The 15528-nt window shown below is 42.4% G+C and overlaps 1 pseudogene; it reads left to right on the top strand.

The window, feature by feature from the left end:
* Positions 1–5078: 5078 nt before the first annotated feature.
* Positions 5079–15528, top strand: part of LOC122450879 — a 37225-nt pseudogene continuing 26775 nt past the window's right edge.

The raw sequence follows: 15528 nt of genomic DNA, 5'->3' as shown, positions 1-15528 counted from the left end.
TGGTGATATCTGCATATCTGAGGTTATTGATACTTCTCCCAGCAATCTTGATTCCAGCTTGTGCTTCATCCAGCCCAGTGTTTCTCATGATGTACTCTGCATGTAAGTTAAATAAGCAGCATGACCCATGTATAGCCTTGAAGTACTCCTTTCCGGATTTGTAACCTGTCTGTTGTTCCATGTCTGGTTCTAACTGTTGCTTCTTGACCTGCATCCAGATTTCTCAGGAAGCAGGTCAGGTGGTCTGGTGTTTCCATCTCTTTCAGAATTTTCTTTAGTCCTGTTCAACTCTTTGTGACCCCATGGACTGTAGCCCGCCAGGCTCCTCTGTCCATAGGATTCTCCAGGCAAGAATTCTGGAGTAGGTGGCCATTTCCTTCTCCAGAGGATGTTCCCAACCCAGGGATTGAACCAGTGTCTCTCACGTCTTCTGCATTGGCTGTTGGCTTCTTTACCACTAATGCCACCTGGGAAGCCCAAATATATATTAATATATATAACTTTTATAAAATATAATTTAAAAAGAAATAAAAAATAGAAAATTTCCTGGTGGTACAGTGGTTGGCACCTGGTGTTTTCACTGATGTGGGCCCAGGGTCCATCCCTGGTTGGGGAACTAAAAATGTACAAGCTGTGCAATGCAGCTAAAAATAAATTAAAAACAAAATAAAAATTTTAAAATAACTTAAAAGATATTTTAATCATTGGCATGAATCATAAAATCATGCAAGCTATGGGCACAGATAAAGAAACTTATTCTTTCATATAAATAATAGAATCATCATGTTGAGTTATATATAAAATTCTTTTTAGTTATTTTAATATATTTAGGAAGCAGTTGGAGAGAGTTGACATTTTTTACAATATTGAACATTATTTATTTACCTCTTCTGTCATATCCCTAAGTAAAATTTTATCATCCTTCACCCAATATACATTTCTCATTATTTTATTCCTAGATATTTTATTTCCAAATATTATGAGTAGTATCCTGTTTTTCCTATCACATATGCTCAGTATACCAGGAAAAACAGTTATCATCATTTATCATTTGAGTACAATGGGTTCTTTAATTTTCTCTATCCCAATAAGTTCTTGTCATTTCTACACATCTCTTTTCTTTCAGTCACCTTTATATATTCACCTAATGTCAGCATTGTCCACTTTGAAACTACAATGTAAAGTAATTATTGGCACATAAACATTATAAAAGATGAAAGTATACTGTGGTTACATATTCTTTTTGTACAACAGAGCTTCCCTGGTGACTTAGATGGTAAAGAAACTGCCTGCAATGTGGGAGACCCGGGTTCAATCCCTGGGTTGGGAAGATCCCATGGAGAAGGAAATGTCAACCCACTCCAGTATTCTTGCCTGGAGAATTCCATGGACGGAGGAGCCTGACAGGCTACAGTCCATGGGGTTGCAAAGAGTCCGACACAACTGAGCGACTATCACTCACTCAGGTTCTTGTTGCAAGTAATTGTTCAATGAAGTCCTTCCTTCTTGAATAAGTACTGTATTTCTTTTTTCTTCTTATAAATATATTGTTCACTCATTGGTGCATAAGTGTGAGAAAATTTATCTCTGAGGTATTGAGAACTGAAAATTCAGTCTTGAGATTTTGCTCATGTGATCAGTTTCACCAGCATCATTAGATTTTGGTTTATTAATGTCTCTTTACCATTCGTCCGTTGTCTTATCTAGTCACTTTTAGCATGAGTAATTGGTCTGTCCAGCACCATTTCCCCAACCCCACACCATGGTGCCTTGGTTAAAGGTGTGGATGTGCAACCTGTGCTGTGGGATTTGCAGTTATCACTCAGTAACACTGTAGCATTGAGCTAAAAGTCACACCTCTCAGAGCCAAGATGGATTGGTTATTGAAACTGCTAATTGTATTAGGTGGGACATTGGCAGTTTGTAAGAAAATGTGTTTTTTTTCCTTGACTTGTAAATGGAGGTGTTTGGGGAGCAGGAAATGATGTGGTGCTTGGAATTTGTCTTTAAAGACACTCCAGGCCAAAAAAGGGAGAGTTAGTGCAGTGGTAGGAGAGGACAGATGATTGCTGAAGCAAGGCGAGGGCTACATAGAGCGGGGTGGGGTTTTCTGTGCCCTCCAGAGTTGTGTGTATGTTTGAAACTTTTCACTAAGAGTGAGTGAACCAAAAACAAACAATAAGGATTTCCAAAGTGCGTGTACATTTCATAATTGCAATTTATTTGATTTTCCAGATAGATTCCAGCTCTCATCCTATCCATTAGCTTCCCTAGACATGAAGCAGGGATATTCCCTTTGACAAGACTTGCCAGGTCCAATGCTAGTGAGCACACTGGTCTGGATTCTGTCCGTTCACTTCAGTCACTCAGTTGTGTCTGACTGTTTGTGATCCCACAGATTGCAGCAAGCCAGGCCTCCCTGTCAATCACCAACTACCAGAGCTTGCTCAAATTCAAGTCCATTGAGTCAGTGATGCCATCCAACCATCTTATCTTCTGAGGTCAACTTCTCCTCCTGCCTTCAATCTTTCCCAACATTAGGGTCTTTTCAATTGAGTCAGTTCTTTGCATCAGGTGGCCAAAGGGTTGGAGTTTCAGCTTCAGCATCAGTCCTTCCAGTGAATATTCAGGATGCTTTCCTTTAGGACTGACTGGTTTGATCTCCCTGCAGTCTAAGGGACTCTCAAGAGTCTTCCTCAACACCACAGTTCAAAAGTATCAATTCTTCAGCACTCAGCCTTCTTTACAGGCCAACTCTCACATCCATACATGACTACTGAAGAAATCATAGCTTTGACTATATCAGTCTTTGTTGGTAAAGTAATGTCTCTATTTTTTAATATGCTGTCTATGTTGCTAAAGCTTTTCTTCCAAGGAGCAAGCATCTTTACATTTCATGACTGCAGTCATCATTTGCAGTGATTTTGGAGCCAAAATAAATAAATAAATAAAGCCCGTCACTGTTTCCGTTGTTTCCCCATCTATTTGCTATGAACTGATGGGACCAGATGCCATGATCTTAGTTTTTTGAATGTTGAGTTTTAAGCTAACTTTTTCACTCTCCTCTTTCACTTTCATCAAGAGGCTCTTTAGTTCTTCACTTTCTGCCATAAGGGTGGTATCATCTGCACATCTGAGGTTATTGATATTTCTCCTGGCCATCTTGATTCCAGCTTGGGCTTCTTCTAGCCCAGCGTTTCTTGTGATGTACTCTGCATATTACTTAAATAAGCTGGGTGACAGTATACAGCCTTGACATACTCCTTTGCCGATTTGGAACCAGTCTGTTGTTCCATGTCCAGTTCTAACTGTTGCTTCCTGACCTGCATACAGATTTCTCAAGAGGCAGGTCAGGCGGTCTGGTATTCCCATCTCTTTCAAAATTTTCCACAGTTTATTGTGATCCACACAGTCAAAGGCTTTGGCATAGTCAATATGCAGAAATAGATTTTTTTTCTGGAACTCTTGCTTTTTCAATGATCCAGAGGATGTTGGCAATTTGATCTCTGGTTCCTCTGCCTTTTCTAACACCAGCTTGAACATCTGGAAGTTCACGGTTCATGCATTGCTGAAGCCTGGCTTGGAGAATTTTGAGCATTAAGTTACTAGCGTGTGAGATGAGTGCAATTGTGTGGTAGTCTGAGCATTCTTTGCCATTGCCTTTCTTAGGGATTGGAATGAAAACTGACCTTTTCCAGTCCTGTGGCCACTGCTGAGTTTTCCGAATTTGCTGACATATTGAGTGCAGCACTTTCACAGCATCATCTTTCAGGATTTGAAATAGCTCAACTGGAATCCCATCACCTCCACTAGCTTTGTTTGTAGTGATGCTTCCTAAGGCCCACTTGACTTTGCATTCCAGGATGTCTGGCTCTAGGTGAGTGATCACACCATCGTGATTATCTGGGTCGTGAAGATCTTTTTTGTATAGTTCTGTATATTCTTGCCACCTCTTCTTAATATCTTCTGCATCTGTTAGGTCCATACTATTTCTGTCCTTTGTTGTGCCCATCGTTGCATGAAATGTTCTCTTGGTATCTCTAATTTTCTTCAAGAGATCTCTAGTCTTTCCCATTGTATTGTTTTCCTCTATTTCTTTGCCTTGATCACTAAGGAAGGCTTTCTTTTCTTTGAATTGATCACTGAGGAAGGAGATACGGAATAGTTTCTGCCATATCAATAAACAAAGGATATCACAGTCGTCAGCAATTGCAGCCACCATGGAAGTTGAGCTAGTGAGCCCTGAGGGTATTCAGGATGGAAATAGTGCCTGCCGTCTAGTAGCCATCAAACTGCAGCCATTCCCTATGGTGAGCCCTGAGGAAGCTCAGGATGTGAAAACAGACTTCTGGCCCCAGATAGTTTAGGGGCATATCAAAGGAATAATTTCAGTAAGCCTAGTCTCTTGCATCTTCCCGTACATAGAAAAGCACTAAATTTCTCAACTTGGGATATCTGGTTTTCTTTCAGTTACAAAACATTTTTGACGTTCAGACTACCTACACTTTGTTGCAAAACTTCTATATAACCTGTCCCCCACCTCCCTGCCTCCTCAGAGCAGTTCTCTCAGGGTCACTTGAGCCGCTGTCTCCCGGACTTGAAGTCCCAAAAATTCTCACCAAATAAAACATAACTCTCAACTTCTAGGTTGTGAATGGTTTCTAAGGAGATTACAAATAAATATGTATGCACATGTATTTGTGTGCTATGTTCTGACTAGCTAGGTAATGAGGTGCTCTTTAAGAAGAATGAAGACCAAAGTTACTCAAAGGCGCTCCCTTAAGAAGAGTGAAGACCCAAGGTTTTTCCGACCTCCCACTTGGATCTGAGCCAGACCCTGGAGCAAGATCAGGGAGGAGATACTGGAAGAATGCTGCAGGTAGATTTTTCCCAGTGGAAACGGTGGCTGGAGAGGAAGCCCCAGACTCCTCCAGCCAGTGCTCTTCAGCCTCAGACCTACCTCACTGGGAGCCAGACTGCCCAACCCAGCTTGCCTGAGCTGCAGTGCCGCCCTCCGCCGCACGGAGGCAGCATGACCTACAGCGCGGTGGCAGCGGCGATCCCCACGCCCCTCTTGGCGGCGGCGGGCGGAGGCCGTGCGGCGGAAGCCAGCCCGCGGAGCTCTCGCTGATTGGCCGCGGTGCGGCCGCTGCCATGTTGGCCGAAGTGGCGTTCTCTGCCGGGGCAACTGGCTCTGGCTGCGGCTGCCAGGTCCTTATGCACAGGGTCTTCCTTCTTCCCCTCGCCCGCGGTTGGCGCTGAGAGGCGGCGTCCGGCGGGATGGAGAAAAGTAGGATGAACCTGCCCAAGGGGCCGGACACGCTGTGCTTTGACAAGGACGAGTTCATGAAGGTGCGCCCGGGGGGCTGCGCTCCCCGAGCCGAGGCGGGTGGCCTGTCTTTCTTTCACTCCGGGGCCTAGTCCAGCTGCTGGGCCGCGCACGCCCCGGATCAGCTCCCGGCGGGACCTCGCTGCCTTCGCAGCGAGTCTTTGGCCTCAGGTGGGGCCGGGGCAGCCTGCTGTGAGAAGGCACTTCTGTGAAATGGTTGCATGGTGACGAAAAGCCTGAAGTTGTGGGCAAGTGGTTTTGAGCTAGGTGTAAAAGCTCCTGTTATTGCCCGAGCCCGTTACCAGGCAGTGCAGTCGGAATTGCCAGATCCTGGGCAGACAGAAGTTTGTCGATCGCTGCCTTGCACCTAGAAGCTAAGTACGAATGTATTGACCAAATTTCTGGACCCACGTCTCTACCTAGGGATTAGGTGGGTGGAAAAGGCACTCAATCGAAAGTTTGTCCTTAACGTTCGCCTAAAGTTTCTGAATGGGATATTTAAAAGATTAGACTCTTATTACTGATTTTGTTGCAGTACACCAAAGCATACCATTTTGCTTCTCTAAAGTTACTCTACTTTTTATAAGGTGAACTTGAGGTTGGTCTGAAGGTAAATATCAGCTTACATGAAAAGTTGAAATATGATGGATATTAAAGGTTTATCCGGCACAGCCTTGAAAGTGTCCAAGATTCGAATCAGAGCTGGGAGGAACTTTGCATATTCTTTTGGGGTAATGCTCTGGAACTGTACATATACCATCAAGAAATACAGTTATGCTTTATTTCTAAGGATTGGGGGTTTTGATACCACTTAGTTACTGCTTTCAGTGTTAAAAAGTTAAGTGTTTTGGCTTAGTAGACACTTAAATTTTTGAGCAACTGAATTTAAGTCTTACTTTTTTTTTTTTGATGACTTCAAGTCTTAGTATGTTTTTTGCTTTTTAGCTTCATTAGTTTATCTTTTTGATGCTTGCATTCAGTTCACAGTCTCTGGTTTTAAACAGTATTTACATCTGTTCTTTTTTATAGCTGAGTAGTATGTACCACATGGACATGAGCTTGAGCAAACTTGGGGAGATGGTGAGGGCCGGGGAAGCCGAGTGTGCTGCAGTCCACGGGGTTGCAAAGAGTCAGACATGACTTGGGGACTGAACAACACCACATCTTCTTTATCCATTCCTGTGAACTTTTAGATTGTTTCCATGTCTTGGCCTTTGCGAATAGTGCTGCAGTGAATACTAGGGTGCGTGTATCTTTTCAAAGGATGATTTTCTTCAGATAAATGCTCAGGAGTGGGGTTGCTGAATGATATGGTAGTTCTATATTTAGTTTTTAAAGGAACTTCCATATTGCTCATCAAAAAGAGGAAAATAATGCCATTTGCAGCTACATGGATGGACCTGGAGATTGTCATACTAAGGGAAGTAAGTCAGACAGAGAAAGATAAATATATCATTCACATGTGGACTCTATTAAAAATGATACATGCATGCGTGTATGCTCAGTCTTAAGCAACTCTTTGAAACCTCATGGACTGTAGCCTGCCAGGTTCCTCTGTGCATGGGATTCTCCAGGAAAGAATCCTGGAGTAGTTTGCCATTTCCTTATCCAGGGATATTCTTAACCCAGGGATGAAACTCACGTCTCCCATGTTTCTTTGCATTGGCGGGTAGATTGTTTACCGCAGAGCCACCTGGGAAGCCTGAAAAGTGATAACAGATGAACTTATTTACAAAACAGACTCGCAGATCTCAAAATTAAATTTATGGTTCAGTTGCTTAGCCGTGTCTGACTCTCTGCAACCCCATGGACTGCAGCACGCCAGGCCTCCCTATCCCATCGCCAACTCCAAGAGTTTACTCAAACTCATGTCCACTGAGTTGGTGATGCCATCCAACCATCTCATCCTTTGTTGTCCCCTTCTCCTCCCACCTTCAATCTTTCCCAGCATCAGGGCCTTTTCCAATGAGTTAGTTCTTTGCATCAGGTGGTCAAAGTATTGGGGTTTCAGTTTCAGCATCAGTCCTTCCAGCGAATATTTAGGACCAGTCTCCTTTAGGATGGACTGGTTGGATCTCCTTGCAGTCCAAGGGACTCCCTAGAATCTTCTCCAACACCATAGTTCAAAAGCATCAATTCTTCGATGCTCAGCTTTATTTGTGGTCCAACTCTCACATCCATACATGACTACTGGAGAAACCATAGCCTTGACTAGTCGGACCTGTATGGTTACCGAAGGGGAGGCATGGGGAGAGGTGATAAGTTAGGAGACTGGGATTAACGTATACACACTACTGTATGTAAAGCAGATCAGCAGAGGTTCACTGTGCAGCACAGGGAGCTCTGCTAGCACTTCAGTGACCCACGTGGGAGAGGAGCCCCAGGCAGAGTGGGTCCACGCGTGCACACAGACGAGCTGCTCTGCAGCACACCCGGGACTGGCACAGCCGTGCATGCCAGCTGTAGTAAAAAATTAAGTGATGCAGTTTCAGAAAAAAGCAGTTACATCTGGATCTTCTCCAGTGTGGCCATGTATTTTTCTTATGCAGGCCATCTAGACCCAGGAGTAATGTACTCTTGTCCTTGTACAGTGATGTTTCTGCTAAACCTCTGTGATGAAGGGCGTCATTTGAAAGGGAGTACCACGTGAGCTTGCCGATCCAGAAACGCTTTGTTCCATCCGCTGGCTGAGACCTGTCCTGGAGCAAGGGTAGGAAGAAAGAGCGTGATGAGGTGAGGTGTGCTGAAGGCAGCCAAGGCACAAGCAGAGATGAGGGGCTTTGTTCTGTTCAGGAATCTCAGAATACAGAGAGCTTAGCCTGACCAACTTTGCCTTCTCCAAGGCTTCCTTCAGGCCCAACACCAGCATTCTTTCTGACTTGCTAGCCCCACCATGTTTCTTGCTCTGAACTGATAGAAGGCCTTTGGGAAGAGAGGCTTCAGAAAGTAGAAACCTCACAATAAGTTCTAAAGTAGAACTTGATGAAGGGGAGAGCAAACTGGGGAGGTGGCTGAAATGGCAGCAGTTTCATATTCTTTCATGCCTCCTAAGCCTCTGAATGTGCTCTGTAGTTTGTAGTGCTAATACGTATGACCACTTCACATGGAAGAGCAAAATACATAGGACAGCCACCCTGTGTTAAACGTTGATTTTCTAAGTGAGACTTGGAGATAAAGGTTACTTGCAATTTATGTTTCCTTCAGAGAGACATTTTAAAAGTTTTGGTCACATGGCAGAAATGATAGGTAGAGAGTTTGCCTTTGGGGTTATATTTCTTAAGTCTGTCTGATTCAATGCATATTGTAATTTGTGCCTGTGAGAAAGTTAGAGAATGTCCGATTTGCATTAGGAGAGTGAAGGTTACTCAAAAAATCCAGTCATTGGAAAATTTGTTTCCAGTCAAAGGAAACTTGTGTCACACACATGATGAGGCCCTATTAGGACAATGGTAGCAATCATTCATTTAATAAACAGGCACTCATTGATCACCTTGGAGAAGGAAATGGCAGCCCACTCCAGTATTCTTCCCTGCAGAATCCCATGGCCTGAGAAGCCTGGTGGGCTACAGTCCATGGGGTTGCAGAGAGTTGGACATGACTGTCTATCACTTCACTTCACTGATCACCTGCTTTGTGTCCACCAGCAGTCTAGACTGGATAGTACAAGGTAGATAAGATTTAGGCTTTTGATTTTGAGTATGGTCACAGAAAGACCACAGTGTGTGCTGAGAAACTGGACTTAGTCCAGAGAGGCTGCGAGGATAACCAGAATTGAGACTGGAAAAGGAGAAAGACAGCTGGGTGGGACTGCAAGTCGTTCTCGTGTACTGCACTGAGGGGTTTGCGCTTGATGAGTCACAGTCAGGTGGAAAGCAGGAAACGACGTAGTCATGTCTGTTGCATTGAACCCGTGTTAGAGGATGCTGGGCCACTGGTTACTTCAGGTTAATATGGGGTTCTGGTTCAAGGGGGAATTAGGTTGGATTTGAACTGATGAGCTAATATTTTGATTTGGGCCATTCTTGCACATGTATTTCAGTCCTAACTCAATGTCGTAGTGGTATCTCAGACTTTCAGGAAGTTATTTAATAAATGCTTAAGAAACAACCAACTACCTTTCTGAACATAGAGGGAAAAGGCTACTTAAAATGCTTCAATGGTCCTTGTAAGATCTAATGAGAAATACAGAGCAAAGGACAGATTTGTGAAGGATGTAGGTGATCAGAAGACAAAAGTGGCAGATGGGAGTAGAGGTACCATCACTTGGGGACTTCTGTCACTTGGTAGTAGAGGTGGTGATGACATCATATCATTAGTTTTGTGAGCTTAAAAGATACAAAACTCCTTAGCGACGGTTGATGGCCAACTAATACATGAAATAGGACATGAGATACTAGTAGTACGGAAGAGAAGAGGCTGTGAACAAAGATAACTTAGACCACTTCACCTAGGTGTGCTGCTGAAATCTGTCCTTCTATCTCAGCATATGACTTCTATTTTATAGAAAAAATAGTGCCATCAGATGGGAACGTCTTCATCTTAACTGATGACAGCTCCATTCTTGTGTATGTACCCATTCCCTTTCTCCTCCTCGCCTGTTTGGAAAAGGGGTTTTCCTTCCTGAGGTTGGTCCTTCCTACCCCACTCCTCCCCGTGCTTGGAGCCCAGACCCCCTGGTACTCTCCCCACCCTCTGATTCCCCTCTCCTCTGACCTCATCCCCAGTGGCTTTCAAACACACTCCTGCTTTGGTCTCTTCCTCTTGACCCTCCTGCCTCTAGTCATTTTCATGTCATTCTCTTCCACATCCCAGCCAAACCCTTGAGTTGTTTTTACTTTCTTATATGCTGATTGGCTATTTGTATATCTTCTTTGGAGAAATGTCTATTCAGATCCTTTGCTAATTTTTTAATTGGTTTATTTGTCTTTTAACTGTTGAGTTGTAAGAGTTTTTTATATTCTGGATGTTAGACCCTTGTCAGATACATGATTTGCAAATATTTTCTCCCATTCACTGGGTTGTCTTCTCACTTTGTAAATAATGTGTTTTAACACACAAGTTTTAATTTTGATTGAGTTCAGTTTATCTGTTATCTTGATGCTTTTGTGTCAGTCACTGCCTAATTCAAGGGCACACAGATTTTCACCTGTTTTCTTCTTAAAATTTGATTGTTTTAGCTCTTCTATTTGTCTTTTAATCTATCTTGAGTTAAATTTTTGTGTATAGTGTGAGGTTGGTATCTAAATTCATTCTCTTCCATGTGGATAATTTCTAGATAATAATATCAATTGCTGGATGTTTAGTAAATCTACAGTGTAAAGTGAAACTCTCTGGGAAATGAAATGTGGCAGTTATTACATGCCACTTTGAGTCTGAAGTCGTTTGCTGTCAGAGCAAAAGCTCCGATATTCACAGGTGTTCTCAGTCATTTTCTCTTGTGTGGGGCAGCATTTGTTTATCCAAGAACAAATACATAAATGGCAAACTGAGCACTAATATTGCCTAATAGCATTTGTTAGAGCTCAAGTTATATGACTTAGAATGCCATCGTGACGTTCAGATCTGAACTTCATCCGCTTGAAGTTCACACTTTCGAAGTAACAAGCCGAGTGCTCTGCATAGTCATACGGCTGGTCAGTACCAAGGCCAAGCTGCCAGGCTGAGTCCTGCCCCCACATTCTTTCTGTGATTGTTGTGTAACTGTGAGTCTAAGGTGTTATCTTAGGTAGTCTCAAGAAGTGAAAGAAACATGGTTTTTCAGTAGGTGGCTGTGAAATTATAGTTTGGTAAGAAATCTCTTATCTGACACTATTATAGCAGGTGTTTGGGTGATTAATTAAGAAAGTCAGTTTTTGTAAGTACTCTTACAGAATGATGCATGCTGTACTTAACATATGTGTATATTTGTTCCACATTGATGTGGCTCGAAACTCTTTTCTCTGAAAATCTGTCTGTGAATTCTATTTTTTTGTTGTTGTTGTACTTTAAGTTGAATGAGAATCCCAAGGCATTTGCAGAGAATCTGGTATAGAATCCTTCAAGATTTGTATGATTCTCCTTCCCACAGCACTACCTGGTTCATGGTCATCTCATACATTTAATATAATTCAGCAAAAATTGTCTTATCAGTTTCTCAGTAGCAGGTCTTTGCAAAGCATCTGCTGTAGTTTTCATGAAAACAGTTATCACTGTGTACTTATATTTTGTTGGTTTATACAATGTTTAATAAAATTATGTAATTTTGGTGATAAGTATAAGTGGCCTTACCAAGTTTGGGAATCATCGTACCTGATACTTGATAACTAAACAGCTCAGTACCGAAGTCATAAGTAGACAGCAATTTGCTGTCTGTATGCCTGTGTGCCTTCCACAGGCATCAGAATGTTATAAAGGGAAACAGGGCATAATGATTCTGTGAACAATGCTTGGAAGTTGGTTTTGAAAGATTTTGAACATCTGTTCAGTTGAATACTCAACATCCATGTAAAATGTCAATACCAATTAATATGTATTATGAAAAGACATTGAAGCTATATGTAAAAGGAGAAAAATAGCTTAGAAAAGATCTATTAAGATTCTCTGTGTGTGTGTCTGTGCATGTGTGTGTGAACATAGGAAAAGGTCAAGGGTTTCATGCAAGGAGGATCCTACACGCTTACCTCCTCCCGTGGACACAGGAAATCGGTAGCTACTCGTGGAACAGTTTCCTCCTCTGAGCAGCTCCTGCACATCTGGCAGACAACCCACATCAAGGTGGATAGGGGAGGCTGAGACATGGCCTCACCATCCAGCCCACTCCCAGCATGGTGACCCACAATTGGAAGGAAGCTACCATCCCCAGCTGCTCCCTGAGAAGTGAAGGGTCTGAACCCTAAACACGGCAGCCCTCCTTTAAAGACTTGCACCTGGGAGATGAGCCCCCAAACATCTACCTTTGAAAGTCAGTGGAACTGGCATCTGCACGACCCACCAGGCTCATGATGTGAGAAACAGCTTTTGAAGGGCAACATGGACTTGGTCACCCTCCTGGGGCCTGGCACAGGGACAGCGGCTGAAATGGGCCCAGACTTTCTGTGAAAGAGGCTTGTTTATCTTAAAGCATCAGCTGAGGGGCCGGCCTCTGATTTAACACTCTCTGGGGGCTTGAAGGCTGGCAGGAGCCATCTTTGCCCTCTCTGCCTCATTCCAGCTGAACAGTATCTCCTATAAAGGAACTTGGGTACTTGTCTAGTGCCCCGATGTTTGCAGTTGCTGCCCAGAGACACATCTAGGTCACCTGGCTTTGGTGGCCAGTGAGGTATACATCTGTAGGTCCCCAGTGTTCACTGCAGTGTTACTTGCAATAGTCAAGACATGGAAGCAGGCTTAGTATCCATTGATAGATGAGTAGATAAAGAAACCATGATATACACACACCACACACACACAGAGGAATATTATTCAGCCATGAGAAGGAACTAAATCTGGACTCCCCTGGTGGTACTGAAAGGAAAAGTTAAAATTTGACATGACCTCCTGCTCGTTCTGCCTGTGTAACTCAGCTTGCTCCTTGCAAAGTCTGGATCGGGTAGGTCACGCAGTCTCAGAAAGTGGGGATTTAAGATACGAGGAACTGGAGCTTATCTCACCACCCTTGTCCTGCTCTTTGCAATTCCGCAGCCCCTGTAAACCTGCTTAATCATGCCTTTCCATATAAAGGTCAGGCATTCACCTCCCCATCTTGACTGCTGTTCCCATGCACACGAAACTGCTTCATTTAAACCAGCCTATTAGCAGCTAGTGTTGCCCACTACAGTCTATCTATGAAAACTCTGTAACCCCGCTGTTTGGGGCTCAGAGCTTAGAGTGTTAACTGCTCTGGGCCCACTAGCGTAGTAAACGTGAGTTCTCCAACTCTCCGAGTGTGGTGCTTGGTTTCTTGAGTACTGGTTTCTACAACAGTACAGTGGCTCAGAATCTGCTTGCCAATTCAGGGGACACAGATTTGATCCCTGGTCCGGGCAGATTCAACATGCCACAGAGCAGATAAGCCTCTGAGCCACAGCTAATGTCCCTGTGCTCTAGAGTCCATTGCCCACAGCAAGAGAAACCAGCACAATGAGAAGTCTGCAAACCGCAACACAGAGTAGCCCCTGCTCGCCACAACTAGAGAAAGCCCGCATGCAGCACTGAAGATGCAGCACAACCAAGAATAATAAATCAAAATATTTTCAAAAAAGAAAGAAATCTTGCCATTTGTGGCAGCGTGGATGGACCTTGAGGGCATTAATGCTACATGACATCAGTTAGAGAAAGATGATCACGATCTCACTTTTATGTGAAATCTATAAAACAAAACAAAAATTAACTCAAAGGTACTGAGAACAGATTGGTGGTTGCCAGAGCAGGGGGTGGGGAATGGACGAAATGGGTGAAGGGGTCAAATGGTACAGACTTCTAGTTAATCAGTTAAATAAGTCATGGGGATGTGATGTATAGCATGGTGACTATAGTTAATAATACTGTACTGTATATTTGAAAGTTTCAGAGAGTAAATCTTAAAATTTATCATAGCAAGAAAAGGAAATTTTTAACTGTGTGATGGATGTTACCTCATCCATCCTCACAGTGAAAATATTTGGGAAAAAAATTCCAGAAAATTTCAAAGCACAAAATTTGAATTTGCTGTGACAAATAGTTGGCAACTCTTTACATAGTATTTTCAATGATCTATATAACATTTATATTTTATTAGGTATTACGTAATCTAGAGATGATTTAAAGTGTATGTAAATACTGTGCCATTTTATTGTAGAGACTAGGACATACCTAGATTTTGGTGTCTTTGGGGGTCCTGAAAACAGGCCCCCATGGATGCTGAGGGATGGCTTTATTTATAGGTTGAAATTGTCACAGTGAATATTTGTTACTTTTAAAACTTAAGGGAAAAGGAACTACTTCTGTTCTGAGAAGAGCCTATTTAATGTGTGTAGTTGAAAACAAATGAGATCCCTTTTGGGAGTTGGGCAGCAGGAGAGAATGCTCTTGGTCAGCGGCCTCCGTCTTGGCACCTTGATGTGTGCAAGCGCCTTTCTGTCCTGTGTGTTAAAGTGCTTTATCCTGACAGCAGTTCACCTTTCAAATGGATAGAATGGCGTTTCTCTGTTGTTCTCTCTCCTTTTATTTGTATATGTAAAATGTGATATTGTTGCAATAATTCTTTTTTTCTGGTTTTATTTTTAGGAAGACTTTGATGTCGATCACTTTGTGTCTGACTGTCGGAAGCGAGTCCAGCTGAAAGCACTTAGAGATGACCTGGAGCTCTACTATAAGCTGCTTAAAACAGCCATGGTTGAGCTCATCAACAAGGACTATGCAGACTGAATTTACAAACCTGGTAAACTTGAAATCCACAGTTCCTACCTGTCAGTGTATTTACTCATGTACTGCACACTTTTTTTCTCACCCATGTTTCTTCTTAACAGCTCTGAGTCTTTTTAGAAACCTTTTAGTTATTTTCCCCCCAGAAACTTGAAGGGATTGCTAATCTTGATTAATAAAGGAACTAAACTTTCTTGATACACATGTTTTGTGTTTAGTTTAGTTTGATTATTTTTGAATGACTTATTAAGAAGTGGTGAAAAGTAAAGGATAGCAATACCAAGAGCGTTTGTTTTTGTTAGTTGCTAATTGATTCCCATGAAATCTCACCAGTTTAGACTAATTTCCGAGAGCAGATATCAACTCTTCTTAAGGAAATGTTTCATTTACTTTGAGGTACATGTGCTAGCCAGAGATAGGTTGAGAAAACATTGGCCAATATTGATCATTAAGAAGCCTCTTTTTATACATTTTATAAAAATGTAGGAATTGTTTATAAGAAGCATATCAATTACTTGGAAAAGTTGTTTAGAAACACTTGAGTTTTCATACTTGCGAAAGTCTTGTTCATATTTTGTTTTTAAGTCTGTTTGTCGAAAGAGGTATGGAAGTAGCCATCTCTATGGGAATTTCAAGAAGCATTGAGAATAATGAGCCATATTTGCTTTTGGGAAATACACCACTAAAATAAATGTTCCAGTAGGATTAGAGACCCTGAAAATTTTATTTCCATCCTATTTAATTTGGATTTTTCTGAAGGGTTGTAATAATGCTTAGGAGAGATGTAGTCCATCAGACTTTCATATCAGCTGGTTGAATATCATAAACAACAGAGATAG

Source organism: Cervus canadensis, chromosome 12 (assembly GCF_019320065.1).
Source record: "Cervus canadensis isolate Bull #8, Minnesota chromosome 12, ASM1932006v1, whole genome shotgun sequence".
In the NCBI taxonomy this organism is placed as follows: domain Eukaryota; kingdom Metazoa; phylum Chordata; class Mammalia; order Artiodactyla; family Cervidae; genus Cervus; species Cervus canadensis.
This window is presented reverse-complemented; position numbering and strand designations above follow the sequence as displayed.